The 22,500-nt window shown below is 39.0% G+C and overlaps 8 non-coding genes and 17 pseudogenes across 8 annotated transcripts; all 25 read left to right on the top strand.

Annotated features, from left to right (window-relative positions):
• The first annotated feature begins 271 nt into the window (after positions 1 to 271).
• LOC127937840 (uncharacterized) lies at positions 272 to 390 on the top strand (annotated as a pseudogene).
• A 1,087-nt stretch (positions 391 to 1,477) lies between these two features.
• On the top strand, positions 1,478 to 1,596 carry LOC127936592 (uncharacterized; annotated as a pseudogene).
• A 1,204-nt stretch (positions 1,597 to 2,800) lies between these two features.
• On the top strand, positions 2,801 to 2,919 carry LOC127936895 (uncharacterized; annotated as a pseudogene).
• Positions 2,920 to 3,415: 496 nt separating this feature from the next.
• Positions 3,416 to 3,534, top strand: LOC127937752 (5S ribosomal RNA). The gene has a single exon (XR_008148533.1). It is a non-coding gene; the product is annotated as a 5S ribosomal RNA (ribosomal RNA).
• Positions 3,535 to 5,300: 1,766 nt separating this feature from the next.
• On the top strand, positions 5,301 to 5,419 carry LOC127936896 (uncharacterized; annotated as a pseudogene).
• Positions 5,420 to 5,915: 496 nt separating this feature from the next.
• Positions 5,916 to 6,034, top strand: LOC127937754 (5S ribosomal RNA). The gene has a single exon (XR_008148534.1). It is a non-coding gene; the product is annotated as a 5S ribosomal RNA (ribosomal RNA).
• A 1,064-nt stretch (positions 6,035 to 7,098) lies between these two features.
• On the top strand, positions 7,099 to 7,217 carry LOC127937471 (uncharacterized; annotated as a pseudogene).
• Positions 7,218 to 7,986: 769 nt separating this feature from the next.
• LOC127937755 (5S ribosomal RNA) lies at positions 7,987 to 8,105 on the top strand. Its single transcript, XR_008148535.1, has one exon. It is a non-coding gene; the product is annotated as a 5S ribosomal RNA (ribosomal RNA).
• A 925-nt stretch (positions 8,106 to 9,030) lies between these two features.
• On the top strand, positions 9,031 to 9,149 carry LOC127936761 (uncharacterized; annotated as a pseudogene).
• Positions 9,150 to 9,929: 780 nt separating this feature from the next.
• LOC127936593 (uncharacterized) lies at positions 9,930 to 10,048 on the top strand (annotated as a pseudogene).
• Positions 10,049 to 10,557: 509 nt separating this feature from the next.
• LOC127937595 (uncharacterized) lies at positions 10,558 to 10,676 on the top strand (annotated as a pseudogene).
• A 499-nt stretch (positions 10,677 to 11,175) lies between these two features.
• On the top strand, positions 11,176 to 11,294 carry LOC127937757 (5S ribosomal RNA). The gene has a single exon (XR_008148537.1). It is a non-coding gene; the product is annotated as a 5S ribosomal RNA (ribosomal RNA).
• Positions 11,295 to 11,797: 503 nt separating this feature from the next.
• On the top strand, positions 11,798 to 11,916 carry LOC127937033 (uncharacterized; annotated as a pseudogene).
• Positions 11,917 to 12,414: 498 nt separating this feature from the next.
• Positions 12,415 to 12,533, top strand: LOC127937758 (5S ribosomal RNA). Its single transcript, XR_008148538.1, has one exon. It is a non-coding gene; the product is annotated as a 5S ribosomal RNA (ribosomal RNA).
• Positions 12,534 to 13,884: 1,351 nt separating this feature from the next.
• Positions 13,885 to 14,003, top strand: LOC127936762 (uncharacterized; annotated as a pseudogene).
• Positions 14,004 to 14,782: 779 nt separating this feature from the next.
• Positions 14,783 to 14,901, top strand: LOC127936594 (uncharacterized; annotated as a pseudogene).
• Positions 14,902 to 15,833: 932 nt separating this feature from the next.
• LOC127937034 (uncharacterized) lies at positions 15,834 to 15,952 on the top strand (annotated as a pseudogene).
• Positions 15,953 to 16,450: 498 nt separating this feature from the next.
• On the top strand, positions 16,451 to 16,569 carry LOC127937035 (uncharacterized; annotated as a pseudogene).
• A 498-nt stretch (positions 16,570 to 17,067) lies between these two features.
• LOC127937759 (5S ribosomal RNA) lies at positions 17,068 to 17,186 on the top strand. Its single transcript, XR_008148539.1, has one exon. It is a non-coding gene; the product is annotated as a 5S ribosomal RNA (ribosomal RNA).
• Positions 17,187 to 17,688: 502 nt separating this feature from the next.
• On the top strand, positions 17,689 to 17,807 carry LOC127937036 (uncharacterized; annotated as a pseudogene).
• Positions 17,808 to 18,305: 498 nt separating this feature from the next.
• On the top strand, positions 18,306 to 18,424 carry LOC127937760 (5S ribosomal RNA). The gene has a single exon (XR_008148540.1). It is a non-coding gene; the product is annotated as a 5S ribosomal RNA (ribosomal RNA).
• A 1,353-nt stretch (positions 18,425 to 19,777) lies between these two features.
• LOC127936763 (uncharacterized) lies at positions 19,778 to 19,896 on the top strand (annotated as a pseudogene).
• A 780-nt stretch (positions 19,897 to 20,676) lies between these two features.
• Positions 20,677 to 20,795, top strand: LOC127936595 (uncharacterized; annotated as a pseudogene).
• Positions 20,796 to 21,727: 932 nt separating this feature from the next.
• LOC127937037 (uncharacterized) lies at positions 21,728 to 21,846 on the top strand (annotated as a pseudogene).
• Positions 21,847 to 22,344: 498 nt separating this feature from the next.
• Positions 22,345 to 22,463, top strand: LOC127937761 (5S ribosomal RNA). The gene has a single exon (XR_008148541.1). It is a non-coding gene; the product is annotated as a 5S ribosomal RNA (ribosomal RNA).
• Positions 22,464 to 22,500: the final 37 nt, after the last annotated feature.

Consider the following 22,500-nt stretch of genomic DNA (forward strand, 5'->3'; position numbering starts at 1 on the left):
TGGTTAGTACTTGGATGAGAGACCGCCAAGGAATACCAGGTGCTTTAAGCTTTTGGAATTTTTTCACTTAGTATATAATAAATTTGGCAAAAAATAGAGTCAATGCCCGATCTCTGAATATAAGCAGGTTTGGGCCAGGTTAGTAATTGGATGAGAGACCGCCTAGGAATACCAGGTGCTTTAAGCTTTTGGGGTTTCTTTCCTACTTTTATAATGTACTGGCGAGTAGATTGGCTGATCTTTAAATAGCCTTCTCTTTGCAGCAGTCTTCGCTTATGGCCATACCAGCCTGGCTATGCCCGATCTTGTCTGATCTCGGAAGCTAAGCAGGTTTGGGCCTGGTTAGTGCCTGGATGGGAGACCGCCTGAGAATACCAGGTACTGTAAGCTTTTTTGAAATTTTTCACTTAGTATATAATAATTTTGCCAAAAAAATAGAGTCAATGCTCGATCTCTGAATATAAGCAGGTTTGCGCCAGGTTAGTACATGGATGGGAGACTGCCTGGGAATATCAGGTGCTTTAAATTTTTGGATATTTTTCACGAATTATATAATAATCTTGCAAAAAAAAAAAAAAAGAAAAAAAAAGAGTCAATGCCCGATCTCTGAATCTTAGTAGGTTTAGGTCTGGTTAGTACTTGGATGAGAGACCGCCAAGGAATACCAGGTGCTTTAAGCTTTTGGAATTTTTTCACTTAGTATATAATAAATTTGGCAAAAAATAGAGTCAATTCCCGATCTCTGAATATAAGCAGGTTTGGGCCAGGTTAGTACATGGATGGGAGACTGCCTGGGAATACCAGGTGCTTTAAATTTTTGGATATTTTTCACGAATTATATAATAATCTTGCAAAAAAAAAAAAAAAAAAAAAAAAAAAAAAAGAGTCAATGCCCGATCTCTGAATCTTAGCAGGTTTAGGTCTGGTTAGTACTTGGATGAGAGACCGCCAAGGAATACCAGGTGCTTTAAGCTTTTGGAATTTTTTCACTTAGTATATAATAAATTTGGCAAAAAATAGAGTCAATGCCCGATCTCTGAATATAAGCAGGTTTGGGCCAGGTTAGTACATGGATGGGAGACTGCCTGGGAATACCAGGTGCTTTAAATTTTTGGATATTTTTCATGAATTATATAATAATCTTGCAAAAAAAAAAAAAAAAGAAGAAGTCAATGCCCGATCTCTGAATCTTAGCAGGTTAAGGTCTGGTTAGTACTTGAATGATAGACCGCCAAGGAATACCAGGTGCTTTAAGCTTTTGGAATTTTTTCACTTAGTATATAATAAATTTGCCAAAAAATAGAGTCAATGCCCGATCTCTGAATATAAGCAGGTTTGGGCCAGGTTAGTACTTGGATGAGAGACCGCCTAGGAATACCAGGTGCTTTAAGCTTTTGGGGTTTCTTTCCTACTTTTATAATGTACTGGCGAGTAGATTGGCTGATCTTTAAATAGCCTTCTCTTTGCAGCAGTCTTCGCTTATGGCCATACCAGCCTGGCTATGCCCGATCTTGTCTGATCTCGTAAGCTAAGCAGGTTTGGGCCTGGTTAGTGCCTGGATGGGAGACCGCCTGGGAATACCAGGTACTCTAAGCTTTTTTGAAATTTTTCACTTAGTATATAATAATTTTGCCAAAAAATAGAGTCAATGCCCGATCTCTGAATATAAGCAGGTTTGCGCCAGGTTAGTACATGGATGGGAGACTGCCTGGGAATACCAGGTGCTTTAAATGTTTGGATATTTTTCATGAATTATATAATAATCTTGCAAAAAAAAAAAAAGAGTCAATGCCCGATCTCTGAATCTTAGCAGGTTTAGGTCTGGTTAGTACTTGGATGAGAGACCGCCAAGGAATACCAGGTGCTTTAAGCTTTTGGAATTTTTTCACTTAGTATATAATAAATTTGGCAAAAAATAGAGTCAATGCCCGATCTCTGAATATAAGCAGGTTTGGGCCAGGTTAGTACATGGATGGGAGACTGCCTGGGAATACCAGGTGCTTTAAATTTTTGGATATTTTTCACGAATTATATAATAATCTGGCAAAAAAAAAAAAAAAAAAAGAGTCAATGCCCGATCTCTGAATCTTAGCAGGTTTAGGTCTGGTTAGTACTTGGATGAGAGACCGCCAAGGAATACCAGGTGCTTTAAGCTTTTGGAATTTTTTCACTTAGTATATAATAAATTTGGCAAAAAATAGAGTCAATGCCCGATCTCTGAATATAAGCAGGTTTGGGCCAGGTTAGTACATGGATGGGAGACTGCCTGGGAATACCAGGTGCTTTAAATTTTTGGATATTTTTCACGAATTATATAATAATCTGGCAAAAAAAAAAAAAAAAAAAGAGTCAATGCCCGATCTCTGAATCTTAGCATGTTTAGGTCTGGTTAGTACTTGGATGAGAGACCGCCAAGGAATACCAGGTGCTTTAAGCTTTTGGAATTTTTTCACTTAGTATATAATAAATTTGGCAAAAAATAGAGTCAGTGCCCGATCTCTGAATATAAGCAGGTTTGGGCCAGGTTAGTACATGGATGGGAGACTGCCTGGGAATACCAGGTGCTTTAAATTTTTGGATATTTTTCACAAATTATATAATAATCTTGCAAAAAAAAAAAAAATAGAGTCAATGCCCGATCTCTGAATCTTAGCAGGTTTAGGTCTTGTTAGTACTTGGATGAGAGACCGCCTGGGAATACCAGGTGCTTTAAGCTTTTGGGGTTTCTTTCCTACTCTTATAATGTACTGGCGAGTAGATTGGCTGGTCTTTAAATAGCCTTCTCTTTGCAGCAGTCTTCGCTTATGGCCATACCAGCCTGGCTATGCCCGATCTTGTCTGATCTCGTAAGCTAAGCAGGTTTGGGCCTGGTTAGTGCCTGGATGGGAGACCACCTGGGAATACCAGGTACTCTAAGTTTTTTGAAATTTTTCACTTAGTATATAATAATTTTGCCAAAAAATAGAGTCAATGCCCGATCTCTGAATATAAGCAGGTTTGCGCCAGGTTAGTACATGGATGGGAGACTGCCTGGGAATACCAGGTGCTTTAAATGTTTGGATATTTTTCACGAATTATATAATAATCTTGCAACAAAAAAAAAAGAGTCAATGCCCGATCTCTGAATCTTAGCAGGTTTAGATCTGGTTAGTACTTGGATGAGAGACCGCCAAGGAATACCAGGTGCTTTAAGCTTTTGGAATTTTTTCACTTAGTATATAATAAATTTGGCAAAAAATAGAGTCAATGCCCAATCTCTGAATATAAGCAGGTTTGGGCCAGGTTAGTAATTGGATGAGAGACCGCCTAGGAATACCAGGTGCTTTAAGATTTTGGGGTTTCTTTCCTACTTTTATAATGTACTGGCGAGTAGATTGGCTGATCTTTAAATAGCCTTCTCTTTGCAGCAGTCTTCGCTTATGGCCATACCAGCCTGGCTATGCCCGATCTTGTCTGATCTCGGAAGCTAAGCAGGTTTGGGCCTGGTTAGTGCCTGGATGGGAGACCGCCTGGGAATACCAGGTACTGTAAGCTTTTTTGAAATTTTTCACTTAGTATATAATAATTTTGCCAAAAAATAGAGTCAATGCCCGATCTCTGAATATAAGCAGGTTTGCGCCAGGTTAGTACATGGATGGGAGACTGCCTGGGAATATCAGGTGCTTTAAATTTTTGGATATTTTTCACGAATTATATAATAATCTTGCAAAAAAAAAAAAAAAAAAGAGTCAATGCCCGATCTCTGAATCTTAGCAGGTTTAGGTCTGGTTAGTACTTGGATGAGAGACCGCCAAGGAATACCAGGTGCTTTAAGCTTTTGGAATTTTTTCACTTAGTATATAATAAATTTGGCAAAAAATAGAGTCAGTGCCCGATCTCTGAATATAAGCAGGTTTGGGCCAGGTTAGTACATGGATGGGAGACTGCCTGGGAATACCAGGTGCTTTAAATTTTTGGATATTTTTCACGAATTATATAATAATCTTGCAAAAAAAAAAAAAAGAGTCAATGCCTGATCTCTGAATCTTAGCAGGTTTAGGTCTGGTTAGTACTTGGATGAGAGACCGCCAAGGAATACCAGGTGCTTTAAGCTTTTGGAATTTTTTCACTTAGTATATAATAAATTTGGCAAAAAATAGAGTCAATGCCCGATCTCTGAATATAAGCAGGTTTGGGCCAGGTTAATACATGGATGGGAGACTGCCTGGGAATACCAGGTGCTTTAAATTTTTGGATATTTTTCACGAATTATATAATAATCTTGCAAAAAAAAAAAAAAAAAAAAGAGTCAATGCCCGATCTCTGAATCTTAGCAGGTTTAGGTCTGGTTAGTACTTGGATGAGAGACCGCCAAGGAATACCAGGTGCTTTAAGCTTTTGGAATTTTTTCACTTAGTATATAATAAATTTGGCAAAAAATAGAGTCAATGCCCGATCTCTGAATATAAGCAGGTTTGGGCCAGGTTAGTACATGGATGGGAGACTGCCTGGGAATACCAGGTGCTTTAAATTTTTGGATATTTTTCACGAATTATATAATAATCTGGCAAAAAAAAAAAAAAAAAGAGTCAATGCCCGATCTCTGAATCTTAGCAGGTTTAGGTCTGGTTAGTACTTGGATGAGAGACCGCCAAGGAATACCAGGTGCTTTAAGCTTTTGGAATTTTTTCACTTAGTATATAATAAATTTGGCAAAAAATAGAGTCAATGCCCGATCTCTGAATATAAGCAGGTTTGGGCCAGGTTAGTACATGGATGGGAGACTGCCTGGGAATACCAGGTGCTTTAAATTTTTGGATATTTTTCACGAATTATATAATAATCTGGCAAAAAAAAAAAAAAAAAAGAGTCAATGCCCGATCTCTGAATCTTAGCAGGTTTAGGTCTGGTTAGTACTTGGATGAGAGACCGCCAAGGAATACCAGGTGCTTTAAGCTTTTGGAATTTTTTCACTTAGTATATAATAAATTTGGCAAAAAATAGAGTCAGTGCCCGATCTCTGAATATAAGCAGGTTTGGGCCAGGTTAGTACATGGATGGGAGACTGCCTGGGAATACCAGGTGCTTTAAATTTTTGGATATTTTTCACAAATTATATAATAATCTTGCAAAAAAAAAAAAAATAGAGTCAATGCCCGATCTCTGAATCTTAGCAGGTTTAGGTCTTGTTAGTACTTGGATGAGAGACCGCCTGGGAATACCAGGTGCTTTAAGCTTTTGGGGTTTCTTTCCTACTCTTATAATGTACTGGCGAGTAGATTGGCTGGTCTTTAAATAGCCTTCTCTTTGCAGCAGTCTTCGCTTATGGCCATACCAGCCTGGCTATGCCCGATCTTGTCTGATCTCGTAAGCTAAGCAGGTTTGGGCCTGGTTAGTGCCTGGATGGGAGACCACCTGGGAATACCAGGTACTCTAAGTTTTTTGAAATTTTTCACTTAGTATATAATAATTTTGCCAAAAAATAGAGTCAATGCCCGATCTCTGAATATAAGCAGGTTTGCGCCAGGTTAGTACATGGATGGGAGACTGCCTGGGAATACCAGGTGCTTTAAATGTTTGGATATTTTTCACGAATTATATAATAATCTTGCAACAAAAAAAAAAGAGTCAATGCCCGATCTCTGAATCTTAGCAGGTTTAGATCTGGTTAGTACTTGGATGAGAGACCGCCAAGGAATACCAGGTGCTTTAAGCTTTTGGAATTTTTTCACTTAGTATATAATAAATTTGGCAAAAAATAGAGTCAATGCCCGATCTCTGAATATAAGCAGGTTTGGGCCAGGTTAGTAATTGGATGAGAGACCGCCTAGGAATACCAGGTGCTTTAAGATTTTGGGGTTTCTTTCCTACTTTTATAATGTACTGGCGAGTAGATTGGCTGATCTTTAAATAGCCTTCTCTTTGCAGCAGTCTTCGCTTATGGCCATACCAGCCTGGCTATGCCCGATCTTGTCTGATCTCGGAAGCTAAGCAGGTTTGGGCCTGGTTAGTGCCTGGATGGGAGACCGCCTGGGAATACCAGGTACTGTAAGCTTTTTTGAAATTTTTCACTTAGTATATAATAATTTTGCCAAAAAATAGAGTCAATGCCCGATCTCTGAATATAAGCAGGTTTGCGCCAGGTTAGTACATGGATGGGAGACTGCCTGGGAATATCAGGTGCTTTAAATTTTTGGATATTTTTCACGAATTATATAATAATCTTGAAAAAAAAAAAAAAAAAAGAGTCAATGCCCGATCTCTGAATCTTAGCAGGTTTAGGTCTGGTTAGTACTTGGATGAGAGACCGCCAAGGAATACCAGGTGCTTTAAGCTTTTGGAATTTTTTCACTTAGTATATAATAAATTTGGCAAAAAATAGAGTCAGTGCCCGATCTCTGAATATAAGCAGGTTTGGGCCAGGTTAGTACATGGATGGGAGACTGCCTGGGAATACCAGGTGCTTTAAATTTTTGGATATTTTTCACGAATTATATAATAATCTTGCAAAAAAAAAAAAAAGAGTCAATGCCTGATCTCTGAATCTTAGCAGGTTTAGGTCTGGTTAGTACTTGGATGAGAGACCGCCAAGGAATACCAGGTGCTTTAAGCTTTTGGAATTTTTTTCACTTAGTATATAATAAATTTGGCAAAAAATAGAGTCAATGCCCGATCTCTGAATATAAGCAGGTTTGGGCCAGGTTAATACATGGATGGGAGACTGCCTGGGAATACCAGGTGCTTTAAATTTTTGGATATTTTTCACGAATTATATAATAATCTTGCAAAAAAAATAAAATAAAATAAAGAGTCAATGCCCGATCTCTGAATCTTAGCAGGTTTAGGTCTGGTTAGTACTTGGATGAGAGACCGCCAAGGAATACCAGGTGCTTTAAGCTTTTGGAATTTTTTCACTTAGTATATAATAAATTTGGCAAAAAATAGAGTCAATGCCCGATCTCTGAATATAAGCAGGTTTGGGCCAGGTTAGTACTTGGATGAGAGACCGCCTAGGAATACCAGGTGCTTTAAGCTTTTGGGGTTTCTTTCCTACTTTTATAATGTACTGGCGAGTAGATTGGCTGATCTTTAAATAGCCTTCTCTTTGCAGCAGTCTTCGCTTATGGCCATACCAGCCTGGCTATGCCCGATCTTGTCTGATCTCGTAAGCCAAGCAGGTTTGTGCCTGGTTAGTGCCTGGATGGGAGACCGCCTGGGAATGCCAGGTACTGTAAGCTTTTTTGAAATTTTTCACTTAGTATATAATAATTTTGCCAAAAAATAGAGTCAATGCCCGATCTCTGAATATAAGCAGGTTTGCGCCAGGTTAGTACATGGATGGGAGACTGCCTGGGAATACCAGGTGCTTTAAATGTTTGGATATTTTTCACGAATTATATAATAATCTTGCAAAAAAAAAAAAGAGTCAATGCCCGATCTCTGAATTTTAGCAGGTTTAGGTCTAGTTAGTACTTGGATGAGAGACCGCCAAGGAATACCAGGTGCTTTAAGCTTTTGAAATTTTTCACTTAGTATATAATAATTTTGCCAAAAAATAGAGTCAATGCCCGATCTCTGAATATAAGCAGGTTTGCGCCAGGTTAGTACATGGATGGGAGACTGCCTGGGAATACCAGGTGCTTTAAATGTTTGGATATTTTTCACGAATTATATAATAATCTTGCAAAAAAAAAAAGAGTCAATGCCCGATCTCTGAATCTTAGCAGGTTTAGGTCTGGTTAGTACTTGGATGAGAGACCGCCAAGGAATACCAGGTGCTTTAAGCTTTTGGAATTTTTTCACTTAGTATATAATAAATTTGGCAAAAAATAGAGTCAATGCCCGATCTCTGAATATAAGCAGGTTTGGGCCAGGTTAGTAATTGGATGAGAGACCGCCTAGGAATAGCAGGTGCTTTAAGCTTTTGGGGTTTCTTTCCTACTTTTATAATGTACTGGCGAGTAGATTGGCTGATCTTTGAATAGCCTTCTCTTTGCAGCAGTCTTCGCTTATGGCCATACCAGCCTGGCTATGCCCGATCTTGTCTGATCTCGGAAGCTAAGCAGGTTTGGGCCTGGTTAGTGCCTGGATGGGAGACCGCCTGGGAATACCAGGTACTGTAAGCTTTTTTGAAATTTTTCACTTAGTATATAATAATTTTGCCAAAAAATAGAGTCAATGCCCGATCTCTGAATATAAGCAGGTTTGCGCCAGGTTAGTACATGGATGGGAGACTGCCTGGGAATATCAGGTGCTTTAAATTTTTGGATATTTTTCACGAATTATATAATAATCTTGCAAAAAAAAAAAAAAAGAGTCAATGCCCGATCTCTGAATCTTAGCAGGTTTAGGTCTGGTTAGTACTTGGATGAGAGACCGCCAAGGAATACCAGGTGCTTTAAGCTTTTGGAATTTTTTCACTTAGTATATAATAAATTTGGCAAAAAATAGAGTCAATGCCCGATCTCTGAATATAAGCAGGTTTGGGCCAGGTTAGTACATGGATGGGAGACTGCCTGGGAATACCAGGTGCTTTAAATTTTTGGATATTTTTCACGAATTATATAATAATCTGGCAAAAAAAAAAAAAAAAAAGAGTCAATGCCCGATCTCTGAATCTTAGCAGGTTTATGTCTGGTTAGTACTTGGATGAGAGACCGCCAAGGAATACCAGGTGCTTTAAGCTTTTGGAATTTTTTCACTTAGTATATAATAAATTTGGCAAAAAATAGAGTCAGTGCCCGATCTCTGAATATAAGCAGGTTTGGGCCAGGTTAGTACATGGATGGGAGACTGCCTGGGAATACCAGGTGCTTTAAATTTTTGGATATTTTTCACAAATTATATAATAATCTTGCAAAAAAAAAAAATAAATAGAGTCAATGCCCGATCTCTGAATCTTAGCAGGTTTAGGTCTGGTTAGTACTTGGATGAGAGACCGCCTAGGAATACCAGGTGCTTTAAGCTTTTGGGGTTTCTTTCCTACTTTTATAATGTACTGGCGAGTAGATTGGCTGATCTTTAAATAGCCTTCTCTTTGCAGCAGTCTTCGCTTATGGCCATACCAGCCTGGCTATGCCTGATCTTGTCTGATCTCGTAAGCTAAGCAGGTTTGGGCCTGGTTAGTGCCTGGATGGGAGACCGCCTGGGAATGCCAGGTACTGTAAGCTTTTTTGAAATTTTTCACTTAGTATATAATAATTTTGCCAAAAAATAGAGTCAATGCCCGATCTCTGAATATAAGCAGGTTTGCGCCAGGTTAGTACATGGATGGGAGACTGCCTGGGAATACAAGGTGCTTTAAATGTTTGGATATTTTTCACGAATTATATAATAATCTTGCAAAAAAAAAAAAAAAGAGTCAATGCCCGATCTCTGAATCTTAGCAGGTTTAGGTCTGGTTAGTACTTGGATGAGAGACCGCCAAGGAATACCAGGTGCTTTAAGCTTTTGGAATTTTTTCACTTAGTATATAATAAATTTGGCAAAAAATAGAGTCAATGCCCGATCTCTGAATATAAGCAGGTTTGGGCCAGGTTAGTACATGGATGGGAGACTGCCTGGGAATACCAGGTGCTTTAAATTTTTGGATATTTTTCACGAATTATATAATAATCTGGCAAAAAAAAAAAAAAAAAAGAGTCAATGCCCGATCTCTGAATCTTAGCAGGTTTAGGTCTGGTTAGTACTTGGATGAGAGACCGCCAAGGAATACCAGGTGCTTTAAGCTTTTGGAATTTTTTCACTTAGTATATAATAAATTTACCAAAAAATAAAGTCAATGCCCGATCTCTGAATATAAGCAGGTTTGGGCCAGGTTAGTACTTGGATGAGAGACCGCCTAGGAATACCAGGTGCTTTAAGCTTTTGGGGTTTCTTTCCTACTTTTATAATGTACTGGCGAGTAGATTGGCTGATCTTTAAATAGCCTTCTCTTTGCAGCAGTCTTCGCTTATGGCCATACCAGCCTGGCTATGCCCGATCTTGTCTGATCTCGTAAGCTAAGCAGGTTTGGGCCTGGTTAGTGCCTGGATGGGAGACCGCCTGGGAATACCAGGTACTCTAAGCTTTTTTGAAATTTTTCACTTAGTATATAATAATTTTGCCAAAAAATAGAGTCAATGCCCGATCTCTGAATATAAGCAGGTTTGCGCCAGGTTAGTACATGGATGGGAGACTGCCTGGGAATACCAGGTGCTTTAAATGTTTGGATATTTTTCATGAATTATATAATAATCTTGCAAAAAAAAAAAAAAAAAAGAGTCAATGCCCGATCTCTGAATCTTAGCAGGTTTGGGCCAGGTTAGTACATGGATGGGAGACTGCCTGGGAATACCAGGTGCTTTAAATTTTTGGATATTTTTCACAAATTATATAATAATCTTGCAAAAAAAAAAAAAATAGAGTCAATGCCCGATCTCTGAATCTTAGCAGGTTTAGGTCTTGTTAGTACTTGGATGAGAGACCGCCTGGGAATACCAGGTGCTTTAAGCTTTTGGGGTTTCTTTCCTACTCTTATAATGTACTGGCGAGTAGATTGGCTGATCTTTAAATAGCCTTCTCTTTGCAGCAGTCTTCGCTTATGGCCATACCAGCCTGGCTATGCCCGATCTTGTCTGATCTCGTAAGCTAAGCAGGTTTGGGACTGGTTAGTGCCTGGATGGGAGACCGCCTGGGAATACCAGGTACTCTAAGTTTTTTGAAATTTTTCACTTAGTATATAATAATTTTGCCAAAAAATAGAGTCAATGCCCGATCTCTGAATATAAGCAGGTTTGCGCCAGGTTAGTACATGGATGGGAGACTGCCTGGGAATACCAGGTGCTTTAAATGTTTGGATATTTTTCACGAATTATATAATAATCTTGCAACAAAAAAAAAAAAAGAGTCAATGCCCGATCTCTGAATCTTAGCAGGTTTAGATCTGGTTAGTACTTGGATGAGAGACCGCCAAGGAATACCAGGTGCTTTAAGCTTTTGGAATTTTTTCACTTAGTATATAATAAATTTGGCAAAAAATAGAGTCAATGCCCGATCTCTGAATATAAGCAGGTTTGGGCCAGGTTAGTAATTGGATGAGAGACCGCCTAGGAATACCAGGTGCTTTAAGATTTTGGGGTTTCTTTCCTACTTTTATAATGTACTGGCGAGTAGATTGGCTGATCTTTAAATAGCCTTCTCTTTGCAGCAGTCTTCGCTTATGGCCATACCAGCCTGGCTATGCCCGATCTTGTCTGATCTCGGAAGCTAAGCAGGTTTGGGCCTGGTTAGTGCCTGGATGGGAGACCGCCTGGGAATACCAGGTACTGTAAGCTTTTTTGAAATTTTTCACTTAGTATATAATAATTTTGCCAAAAAATAGAGTCAATGCCCGATCTCTGAATATAAGCAGGTTTGCGCCAGGTTAGTACATGGATGGGAGACTGCCTGGGAATATCAGGTGCTTTAAATTTTTGGATATTTTTCACGAATTATATAATAATCTTGCAAAAAAAAAAAAAAAAAAAGAGTCAATGCCCGATCTCTGAATCTTAGCAGGTTTAGGTCTGGTTAGTACTTGGATGAGAGACCGCCAAGGAATACCAGGTGCTTTAAGCTTTTGGAATTTTTTCACTTAGTATATAATAAATTTGGCAAAAAATAGAGTCAGTGCCCGATCTCTGAATCTTAGCAGGTTTAGGTCTTGTTAGTACTTGGATGAGAGACTGCCTGGGAATACCAGGTGCTTTAAGCTTTTGGGGTTTCTTTCCTACTCTTATAATGTACTGGCGAGTAGATTGGCTGATCTTTAAATAGCCTTCTCTTTGCAGCAGTCTTCGCTTATGGCCATACCAGCCTGGCTATGCCCGATCTTGTCTGATCTCGTAAGCTAAGCAGGTTTGGGCCTGGTTAGTGCCTGGATGGGAGACCGCCTGGGAATACCAGGTACTCTAAGTTTTTTGAAATTTTTCACTTAGTATATAATAATTTTGCCAAAAAATAGAGTCAATGCCCGATCTCTGAATATAAGCAGGTTTGCGCCAGGTTAGTACATGGATGGGAGACTGCCTGGGAATACCAGGTGCTTTAAATGTTTGGATATTTTTCACGAATTATATAATAATCTTGCAACAAAAAAAAAAAAGAGTCAATGCCCGATCTCTGAATCTTAGCAGGTTTAGATCTGGTTAGTACTTGGATGAGAGACCGCCAAGGAATACCAGGTGCTTTAAGCTTTTGGAATTTTTTCACTTAGTATATAATAAATTTGGCAAAAAATAGAGTCAATGCACGATCTCTGAATATAAGCAGGTTTGGGCCAGGTTAGTAATTGGATGAGAGACCGCCTAGGAATACCAGGTGCTTTAAGATTTTGGGGTTTCTTTCCTACTTTTATAATGTACTGGCGAGTAGATTGGCTGATCTTTAAATAGCCTTCTCTTTGCAGCAGTCTTCGCTTATGGCCATACCAGCCTGGCTATGCCCGATCTTGTCTGATCTCGGAAGCTAAGCAGGTTTGGGCCTGGTTAGTGCCTGGATGGGAGACCGCCTGGGAATACCAGGTACTGTAAGCTTTTTTGAAATTTTTCACTTAGTATATAATAATTTTGCCAAAAAATAGAGTCAATGCCCGATCTCTGAATATAAGCAGGTTTGCGCCAGGTTAGTACATGGATGGGAGACTGCCTGGGAATATCAGGTGCTTTAAATTTTTGGATATTTTTCACGAATTATATAATAATCTTGCAAAAAAAAAAAAAAAAAAGAGTCAATGCCCGATCTCTGAATCTTAGCAGGTTTAGGTCTGGTTAGTACTTGGATGAGAGACCGCCAAGGAATACCAGGTGCTTTAAGCTTTTGGAATTTTTTCACTTAGTATATAATAAATTTGGCAAAAAATAGAGTCAGTGCCCGATCTCTGAATATAAGCAGGTTTGGGCCAGGTTAGTACATGGATGGGAGACTGCCTGGGAATACCAGGTGCTTTCAATTTTTGGATATTTTTCACAAATTATATAATAATCTTGCAAAAAAAAAAAAAAGAGTCAATGCCCGATCTCTGAATCTTAGCAGGTTTAGGTCTGGTTAGTACTTGGATGAGAGACCGCCAAGGAATACCAGGTGCTTTAAGCTTTTGGAATTTTTTCACTTAGTATATAATAAATTTGGCAAAAAATAGAGTCAATGCTCGATCTCTGAATATAAGCAGGTTTGGGCCAGGTTAATACATGGATGGGAGACTGTCTGGGAATACCAGGTGCTTTAAATTTTTGGATATTTTTCACGAATTATATAATAATCTTGCAAAAAAAAAAAAAAAAAAAAGAGTCAATGCCCGATCTCTGAATATAAGCAGGTTTGGGCCAGGTTAGTACATGGATGGGAGACTGCCTGGGAATACCAGGTGCTTTAAATTTTTGGATATTTTTCACGAATTATATAATAATCTGGCAAAAAAAAAAAAAAAAAAGAGTCAATGCCCGATCTCTGAATCTTAGCAGGTTTATGTCTGGTTAGTACTTGGATGAGAGACCGCCAAGGAATACCAGGTGCTTTAAGCTTTTGGAATTTTTTCACTTAGTATATAATAAATTTGGCAAAAAATAGAGTCAGTGCCCGATCTCTGAATATAAGCAGGTTTGGGCCAGGTTAGTACATGGATGGGAGACTGCCTGGGAATACCAGGTGCTTTAAATTTTTGGATATTTTTCACAAATTATATAATAATCTTGCAAAAAAAAAAATAAATAGAGTCAATGCCCGATCTCTGAATCTTAGCAGGTTTAGGTCTGGTTAGTACTTGGATGAGAGACCGCCTAGGAATACCAGGTGCTTTAAGCTTTTGGGGTTTCTTTCCTACTTTTATAATGTACTGGCGAGTAGATTGGCTGATCTTTAAATAGCCTTCTCTTTGCAGCAGTCTTCGCTTATGGCCATACCAGCCTGGCTATGCCTGATCTTGTCTGATCTCGTAAGCTAAGCAGGTTTGGGCCTGGTTAGTGCCTGGATGGGAGACCGCCTGGGAATGCCAGGTACTGTAAGCTTTTTTGAAATTTTTCACTTAGTATATAATAATTTTGCCAAAAAATAGAGTCAATGCCCGATCTCTGAATATAAGCAGGTTTGCGCCAGGTTAGTACATGGATGGGAGACTGCCTGGGAATACCAGGTGCTTTAAATGTTTGGATATTTTTCACGAATTATATAATAATCTTGCAAAAAAAAAAAAAAAGAGTCAATGCCCGATCTCTGAATCTTAGCAGGTTTAGGTCTGGTTAGTACTTGGATGAGAGACCGCCAAGGAATACCAGGTGCTTTAAGCTTTTGGAATTTTTTCACTTAGTATATAATAAATTTGGCAAAAAATAGAGTCAATGCCCGATCTCTGAATATAAGCAGGTTTGGGCCAGGTTAGTACATGGATGGGAGACTGCCTGGGAATACCAGGTGCTTTAAATTTTTGGATATTTTTCACGAATTATATAATAATCTGGCAAAAAAAAAAAAAAAAAGAGTCAATGCCCGATCTCTGAATCTTAGCAGGTTTAGGTCTGGTTAGTACTTGGATGAGAGACCGCCAAGGAATACCAGGTGCTTTAAGCTTTTGGAATTTTTTCACTTAGTATATAATAAATTTACCAAAAAATAAAGTCAATGCCCGATCTCTGAATATAAGCAGGTTTGGGCCAGGTTAGTACTTGGATGAGAGACCGCCTAGGAATACCAGGTGCTTTAAGCTTTTGGGGTTTCTTTCCTACTTTTATAATGTACTGGCGAGTAGATTGGCTGATCTTTAAATAGCCTTCTCTTTGCAGCAGTCTTCGCTTATGGCCATACCAGCCTGGCTATGCCCGATCTTGTCTGATCTCGTAAGCTAAGCAGGTTTGGGCCTGGTTAGTGCCTGGATGGGAGACCGCCTGGGAATACCAGGTACTCTAAGCTTTTTTGAAATTTTTCACTTAGTATATAATAATTTTGCCAAAAAATAGAGTCAATGCCCGATCTCTGAATATAAGCAGGTTTGCGCCAGGTTAGTACATGGATGGGAGACTGCCTGGGAATACCAGGTGCTTTAAATGTTTGGATATTTTTCATGAATTATATAATAATCTTGCAAAAAAAAAAAAAAAAAAAAAAAGAGTCAATGCCCGATCTCTGAATCTTAGCAGGTTTAGGTCTGGTTAGTACTTGGATGAGAGACCGCCAAGGAATACCAGGTGCTTTAAGCTTTTGGAATTTTTTCACTTAGTATATAATAAATTTGGCAAAAAATAGAGTCAATGCCCGATCTCTGAATATAAGCAGGTTTGGGCCAGGTTAGTACATGGATGGGAGACTGCCTGGGAATACCAGGTGCTTTAAATTTTTGGATATTTTTCACGAATTATATAATAATCTGGCAAAAAAAAAAAAAAAAAAAGAGTCAATGCCCGATCTCTGAATCTTAGCAGGTTTAGGTCTGGTTAGTACTTGGATGAGAGACCGCCAAGGAATACCAGGTGCTTTAAGCTTTTGGAATTTTTTCACTTAGTATATAATAAATTTGGCAAAAAATAGAGTCAGTGCCCGATCTCTGAATATAAGCAGGTTTGGGCCAGGTTAGTACATGGATGGGAGACTGCCTGGGAATACCAGGTGCTTTAAATTTTTGGATATTTTTCACAAATTATATAATAATCTTGCAAAAAAAAAAAAAATAGAGTCAATGCCCGATCTCTGAATCTTAGCAGGTTTAGGTCTTGTTAGTACTTGGATGAGAGACCGCCTGGGAATACCAGGTGCTTTAAGCTTTTGGGGTTTCTTTCCTACTCTTATAATGTACTGGCGAGTAGATTGGCTGATCTTTAAATAGCCTTCTCTTTGCAGCAGTCTTCGCTTATGGCCATACCAGCCTGGCTATGCCCGATCTTGTCTGATCTCGTAAGCTAAGCAGGTTTGGGCCTGGTTAGTGCCTGGATGGGAGACCGCCTGGGAATACCAGGTACTCTAAGTTTTTTGAAATTTTTCACTTAGTATATAATAATTTTGCCAAAAAATAGAGTCAATGCCCGATCTCTGAATATAAGCAGGTTTGCGCCAGGTTAGTACATGGATGGGAGACTGCCTGGGAATACCAGGTGCTTTAAATGTTTGGATATTTTTCACGAATTATATAATAATCTTGCAACAAAAAAAAAAAAGAGTCAATGCCCGATCTCTGAATCTTAGCAGGTTTAGATCTGGTTAGTACTTGGATGAGAGACCGCCAAGGAATACCAGGTGCTTTAAGCTTTTGGAATTTTTTCACTTAGTATATAATAAATTTGGCAAAAAATAGAGTCAATGCCCGATCTCTGAATATAAGCAGGTTTGGGCCAGGTTAGTAATTGGATGAGAGACCGCCTAGGAATACCAGGTGCTTTAAGATTTTGGGGTTTCTTTCCTACTTTTATAATGTACTGGCGAGTAGATTGGCTGATCTTTAAATAGCCTTCTCTTTGCAGCAGTCTTCGCTTATGGCCATACCAGCCTGGCTATGCCCGATCTTGTCTGATCTCGTAAGCTAAGCAGGTTTGGGCCTGGTTAGTGCCTGGATGGGAGACCGCCTGGGAATACCAGGTACTCTAAGTTTTTTGAAATTTTTCACTTAGTATATAATAATTTTGCCAAAAAATAGAGTCAATGCCCGATCTCTGAATATAAGCAGGTTTGCGCCAGGTTAGTACATGGATGGGAGACTGCCTGGGAATACCAGGTGCTTTAAATGTTTGGATATTTTTCACGAATTATATAATAATCTTGCAACAAAAAAAAAAAAGAGTCAATGCCCGATCTCTGAATCTTAGCAGGTTTAGATCTGGTTAGTACTTGGATGAGAGACCGCCAAGGAATACCAGGTGCTTTAAGCTTTTGGAATTTTTTCACTTAGTATATAATAAATTTGGCAAAAAATAGAGTCAATGCCCGATCTCTGAATATAAGCAGGTTTGGGCCAGGTTAGTAATTGGATGAGAGACCGCCTAGGAATACCAGGTGCTTTAAGATTTTGGGGTTTCTTTCCTACTTTTATAATGTACTGGCGAGTAGATTGGCTGATCTTTAAATAGCCTTCTCTTTGCAGCAGTCTTCGCTTATGGCCATACCAGCCTGGCTATGCCCGATCTTGTCTGATCTCGGAAGCTAAGCAGGTTTGGGCCTGGTTAGTGCCTGGATGGGAGACCGCCTGGGAATACCAGGTACTGTAAGCTTTTTTGAAATTTTTCACTTAGTATATAATAATTTTGCCAAAAAATAGAGTCAATGCCCGATCTCTGAATATAAGCAGGTTTGCGCCAGGTTAGTACATGGATGGGAGACTGCCTGGGAATATCAGGTGCTTTAAATTTTTGGATATTTTTCACGAATTATATAATAATCTTGCAAAAAAAAAAAAAAAAAAGAGTCAATGCCCGATCTCTGAATCTTAGCAGGTTTAGGTCTGGTTAGTACTTGGATGAGAGACCGCCAAGGAATACCAGGTGCTTTAAGCTTTTGGAATTTTTTCACTTAGTATATAATAAATTTGGCAAAAAATAGAGTCAGTGCCCGATCTCTGAATCTTAGCAGGTTTAGGTCTTGTTAGTACTTGGATGAGAGACTGCCTGGGAATACCAGGTGCTTTAAGCTTTTGGGGTTTCTTTCCTACTCTTATAATGTACTGGCGAGTAGATTGGCTGATCTTTAAATAGCCTTCTCTTTGCAGCAGTCTTCGCTTATGGCCATACCAGCCTGGCTATGCCCGATCTTGTCTGATCTCGTAAGCTAAGCAGGTTTGGGCCTGGTTAGTGCCTGGATGGGAGACCGCCTGGGAATACCAGGTACTCTAAGTTTTTTGAAATTTTTCACTTAGTATATAATAATTTTGCCAAAAAATAGAGTCAATGCCCGATCTCTGAATATAAGCAGGTTTGCGCCAGGTTAGTACATGGATGGGAGACTGCCTGGGAATACCAGGTGCTTTAAATGTTTGGATATTTTTCACGAATTATATAATAATCTTGCAACAAAAAAAAAAAAGAGTCAATGCCCGATCTCTGAATCTTAGCAGGTTTAGATCTGGTTAGTACTTGGATGAGAGACCGCCAAGGAATACCAGGTGCTTTAAGCTTTTGGAATTTTTTCACTTAGTATATAATAAATTTGGCAAAAAATAGAGTCAATGCACGATCTCTGAATATAAGCAGGTTTGGGCCAGGTTAGTAATTGGATGAGAGACCGCCTAGGAATACCAGGTGCTTTAAGATTTTGGGGTTTCTTTCCTACTTTTATAATGTACTGGCGAGTAGATTGGCTGATCTTTAAATAGCCTTCTCTTTGCAGCAGTCTTCGCTTATGGCCATACCAGCCTGGCTATGCCCGATCTTGTCTGATCTCGGAAGCTAAGCAGGTTTGGGCCTGGTTAGTGCCTGGATGGGAGACCGCCTGGGAATACCAGGTACTGTAAGCTTTTTTGAAATTTTTCACTTAGTATATAATAATTTTGCCAAAAAATAGAGTCAATGCCCGATCTCTGAATATAAGCAGGTTTGCGCCAGGTTAGTACATGGATGGGAGACTGCCTGGGAATATCAGGTGCTTTAAATTTTTGGATATTTTTCACGAATTATATAATAATCTTGCAAAAAAAAAAAAAAAAAAGAGTCAATGCCCGATCTCTGAATCTTAGCAGGTTTAGGTCTGGTTAGTACTTGGATGAGAGACCGCCAAGGAATACCAGGTGCTTTAAGCTTTTGGAATTTTTTCACTTAGTATATAATAAATTTGGCAAAAAATAGAGTCAGTGCCCGATCTCTGAATATAAGCAGGTTTGGGCCAGGTTAGTACATGGATGGGAGACTGCCTGGGAATACCAGGTGCTTTAAATTTTTGGATATTTTTCACGAATTATATAATAATCTTGCAAAAAAAAAAAAAAGAGTCAATGCCCGATCTCTGAATCTTAGCAGGTTTAGGTCTGGTTAGTACTTGGATGAGAGACCGCCAAGGAATACCAGGTGCTTTAAGCTTTTGGAATTTTTTCACTTAGTATATAATAAATTTGGCAAAAAATAGAGTCAATGCCCGATCTCTGAATATAAGCAGGTTTGGGCCAGGTTAATACATGGATGGGAGACTGCCTGGGAATACCAGGTGCTTTAAATTTTTGGATATTTTTCACGAATTATATAATAATCTTGCAAAAAAAAAAAAAAAAAAAAAGAGTCAATGCCCGATCTCTGAATATAAGCAGGTTTGGGCCAGGTTAGTACATGGATGGGAGACTGCCTGGGAATACCAGGTGCTTTAAATTTTTGGATATTTTTCACGAATTATATAATAATCTGGCAAAAAAAAAAAAAAAAAAGAGTCAATGCCCGATCTCTGAATCTTAGCAGGTTTATGTCTGGTTAGTACTTGGATGAGAGACCGCCAAGGAATACCAGGTGCTTTAAGCTTTTGGAATTTTTTCACTTAGTATATAATAAATTTGGCAAAAAATAGAGTCAGTGCCCGATCTCTGAATATAAGCAGGTTTGGGCCAGGTTAGTACATGGATGGGAGACTGCCTGGGAATACCAGGTGCTTTAAATTTTTGGATATTTTTCACAAATTATATAATAATCTTGCAAAAAAAAAAAATAAATAGAGTCAATGCCCGATCTCTGAATCTTAGCAGGTTTAGGTCTGGTTAGTACTTGGATGAGAGACCGCCTAGGAATACCAGGTGCTTTAAGCTTTTGGGGTTTCTTTCCTACTTTTATAATGTACTAGCGAGTAGATTGGCTGATCTTTAAATAGCCTTCTCTTTGCAGCAGTCTTCGCTTATGGCCATACCAGCCTGGCTATGCCTGATCTTGTCTGATCTCGTAAGCTAAGCAGGTTTGGGCCTGGTTAGTGCCTGGATGGGAGACCGCCTGGGAATGCCAGGTACTGTAAGCTTTTTTGAAATTTTTCACTTAGTATATAATAATTTTGCCAAAAAATAGAGTCAATGCCCGATCTCTGAATATAAGCAGGTTTGCGCCAGGTTAGTACATGGATGGGAGACTGCCTGGGAATACCAGGTGCTTTAAATGTTTGGATATTTTTCACGAATTATATAATAATCTTGCAAAAAAAAAAAAAAAGAGTCAATGCCCGATCTCTGAATCTTAGCAGGTTTAGGTCTGGTTAGTACTTGGATGAGAGACCGCCAAGGAATACCAGGTGCTTTAAGCTTTTGGAATTTTTTCACTTAGTATATAATAAATTTGGCAAAAAATAGAGTCAATGCCCGATCTCTGAATATAAGCAGGTTTGGGCCAGGTTAGTACATGGATGGGAGACTGCCTGGGAATACCAGGTGCTTTAAATTTTTGGATATTTTTCACGAATTATATAATAATCTGGCAAAAAAAAAAAAAAAAAAGAGTCAATGCCCGATCTCTGAATCTTAGCAGGTTTAGGTCTGGTTAGTACTTGGATGAGAGACCGCCAAGGAATACCAGGTGCTTTAAGCTTTTGGAATTTTTTCACTTAGTATATAATAAATTTACCAAAAAATAAAGTCAATGCCCGATCTCTGAATATAAGCAGGTTTGGGCCAGGTTAGTACTTGGATGAGAGACCGCCTAGGAATACCAGGTGCTTTAAGCTTTTGGGGTTTCTTTCCTACTTTTATAATGTACTGGCGAGTAGATTGGCTGATCTTTAAATAGCCTTCTCTTTGCAGCAGTCTTCGCTTATGGCCATACCAGCCTGGCTATGCCCGATCTTGTCTGATCTCGTAAGCTAAGCAGGTTTGGGCCTGGTTAGTGCCTGGATGGGAGACCGCCTGGGAATACCAGGTACTCTAAGCTTTTTTGAAATTTTTCACTTAGTATATAATAATTTTGCCAAAAAATAGAGTCAATGCCCGATCTCTGAATATAAGCAGGTTTGCGCCAGGTTAGTACATGGATGGGAGACTGCCTGGGAATACCAGGTGCTTTAAATGTTTGGATATTTTTCATGAATTATATAATAATCTTGCAAAAAAAAAAAAAAAAAAAAAAAGAGTCAATGCCCGATCTCTGAATCTTAGCAGGTTTAGGTCTGGTTAGTACTTGGATGAGAGACCGCCAAGGAATACCAGGTGCTTTAAGCTTTTGGAATTTTTTCACTTAGTATATAATAAATTTGGCAAAAAATAGAGTCAATGCCCGATCTCTGAATATAAGCAGGTTTGGGCCAGGTTAGTACATGGATGGGAGACTGCCTGGGAATACCAGGTGCTTTAAATTTTTGGATATTTTTCACGAATTATATAATAATCTGGCAAAAAAAAAAAAAAAAAAAGAGTCAATGCCCGATCTCTGAATCTTAGCAGGTTTAGGTCTGGTTAGTACTTGGATGAGAGACCGCCAAGGAATACCAGGTGCTTTAAGCTTTTGGAATTTTTTCACTTAGTATATAATAAATTTGGCAAAAAATAGAGTCAGTGCCCGATCTCTGAATATAAGCAGGTTTGGGCCAGGTTAGTACATGGATGGGAGACTGCCTGGGAATACCAGGTGCTTTAAATTTTTGGATATTTTTCACAAATTATATAATAATCTTGCAAAAAAAAAAAAAATAGAGTCAATGCCCGATCTCTGAATCTTAGCAGGTTTAGGTCTTGTTAGTACTTGGATGAGAGACCGCCTGGGAATACCAGGTGCTTTAAGCTTTTGGGGTTTCTTTCCTACTCTTATAATGTACTGGCGAGTAGATTGGCTGATCTTTAAATAGCCTTCTCTTTGCAGCAGTCTTCGCTTATGGCCATACCAGCCTGGCTATGCCCGATCTTGTCTGATCTCGTAAGCTAAGCAGGTTTGGGCCTGGTTAGTGCCTGGATGGGAGACCGCCTGGGAATACCAGGTACTCTAAGTTTTTTGAAATTTTTCACTTAGTATATAATAATTTTGCCAAAAAATAGAGTCAATGCCCGATCTCTGAATATAAGCAGGTTTGCGCCAGGTTAGTAGATGGATGGGAGACTGCCTGGGAATACCAGGTGCTTTAAATGTTTGGATATTTTTCACGAATTATATAATAATCTTGCAACAAAAAAAAAAAAGAGTCAATGCCCGATCTCTGAATCTTAGCAGGTTTAGATCTGGTTAGTACTTGGATGAGAGACCGCCAAGGAATACCAGGTGCTTTAAGCTTTTGGAATTTTTTCACTTAGTATATAATAAATTTGGCAAAAAATAGAGTCAATGCCCGATCTCTGAATATAAGCAGGTTTGGGCCAGGTTAGTAATTGGATGAGAGACCGCCTAGGAATACCAGGTGCTTTAAGATTTTGGGGTTTCTTTCCTACTTTTATAATGTACTGGCGAGTAGATTGGCTGATCTTTAAATAGCCTTCTCTTTGCAGCAGTCTTCGCTTATGGCCATACCAGCCTGGCTATGCCCGATCTTGTCTGATCTCGGAAGCTAAGCAGGTTTGGGCCTGGTTAGTGCCTGGATGGGAGACCGCCTGGGAATACCAGGTACTGTAAGCTTTTTTGAAATTTTTCACTTAGTATATAATAATTTTGC

Source organism: Carassius gibelio, chromosome A19, assembly GCF_023724105.1.
Source record: "Carassius gibelio isolate Cgi1373 ecotype wild population from Czech Republic chromosome A19, carGib1.2-hapl.c, whole genome shotgun sequence".
Lineage (NCBI taxonomy): Eukaryota > Metazoa > Chordata > Actinopteri > Cypriniformes > Cyprinidae > Carassius > Carassius gibelio.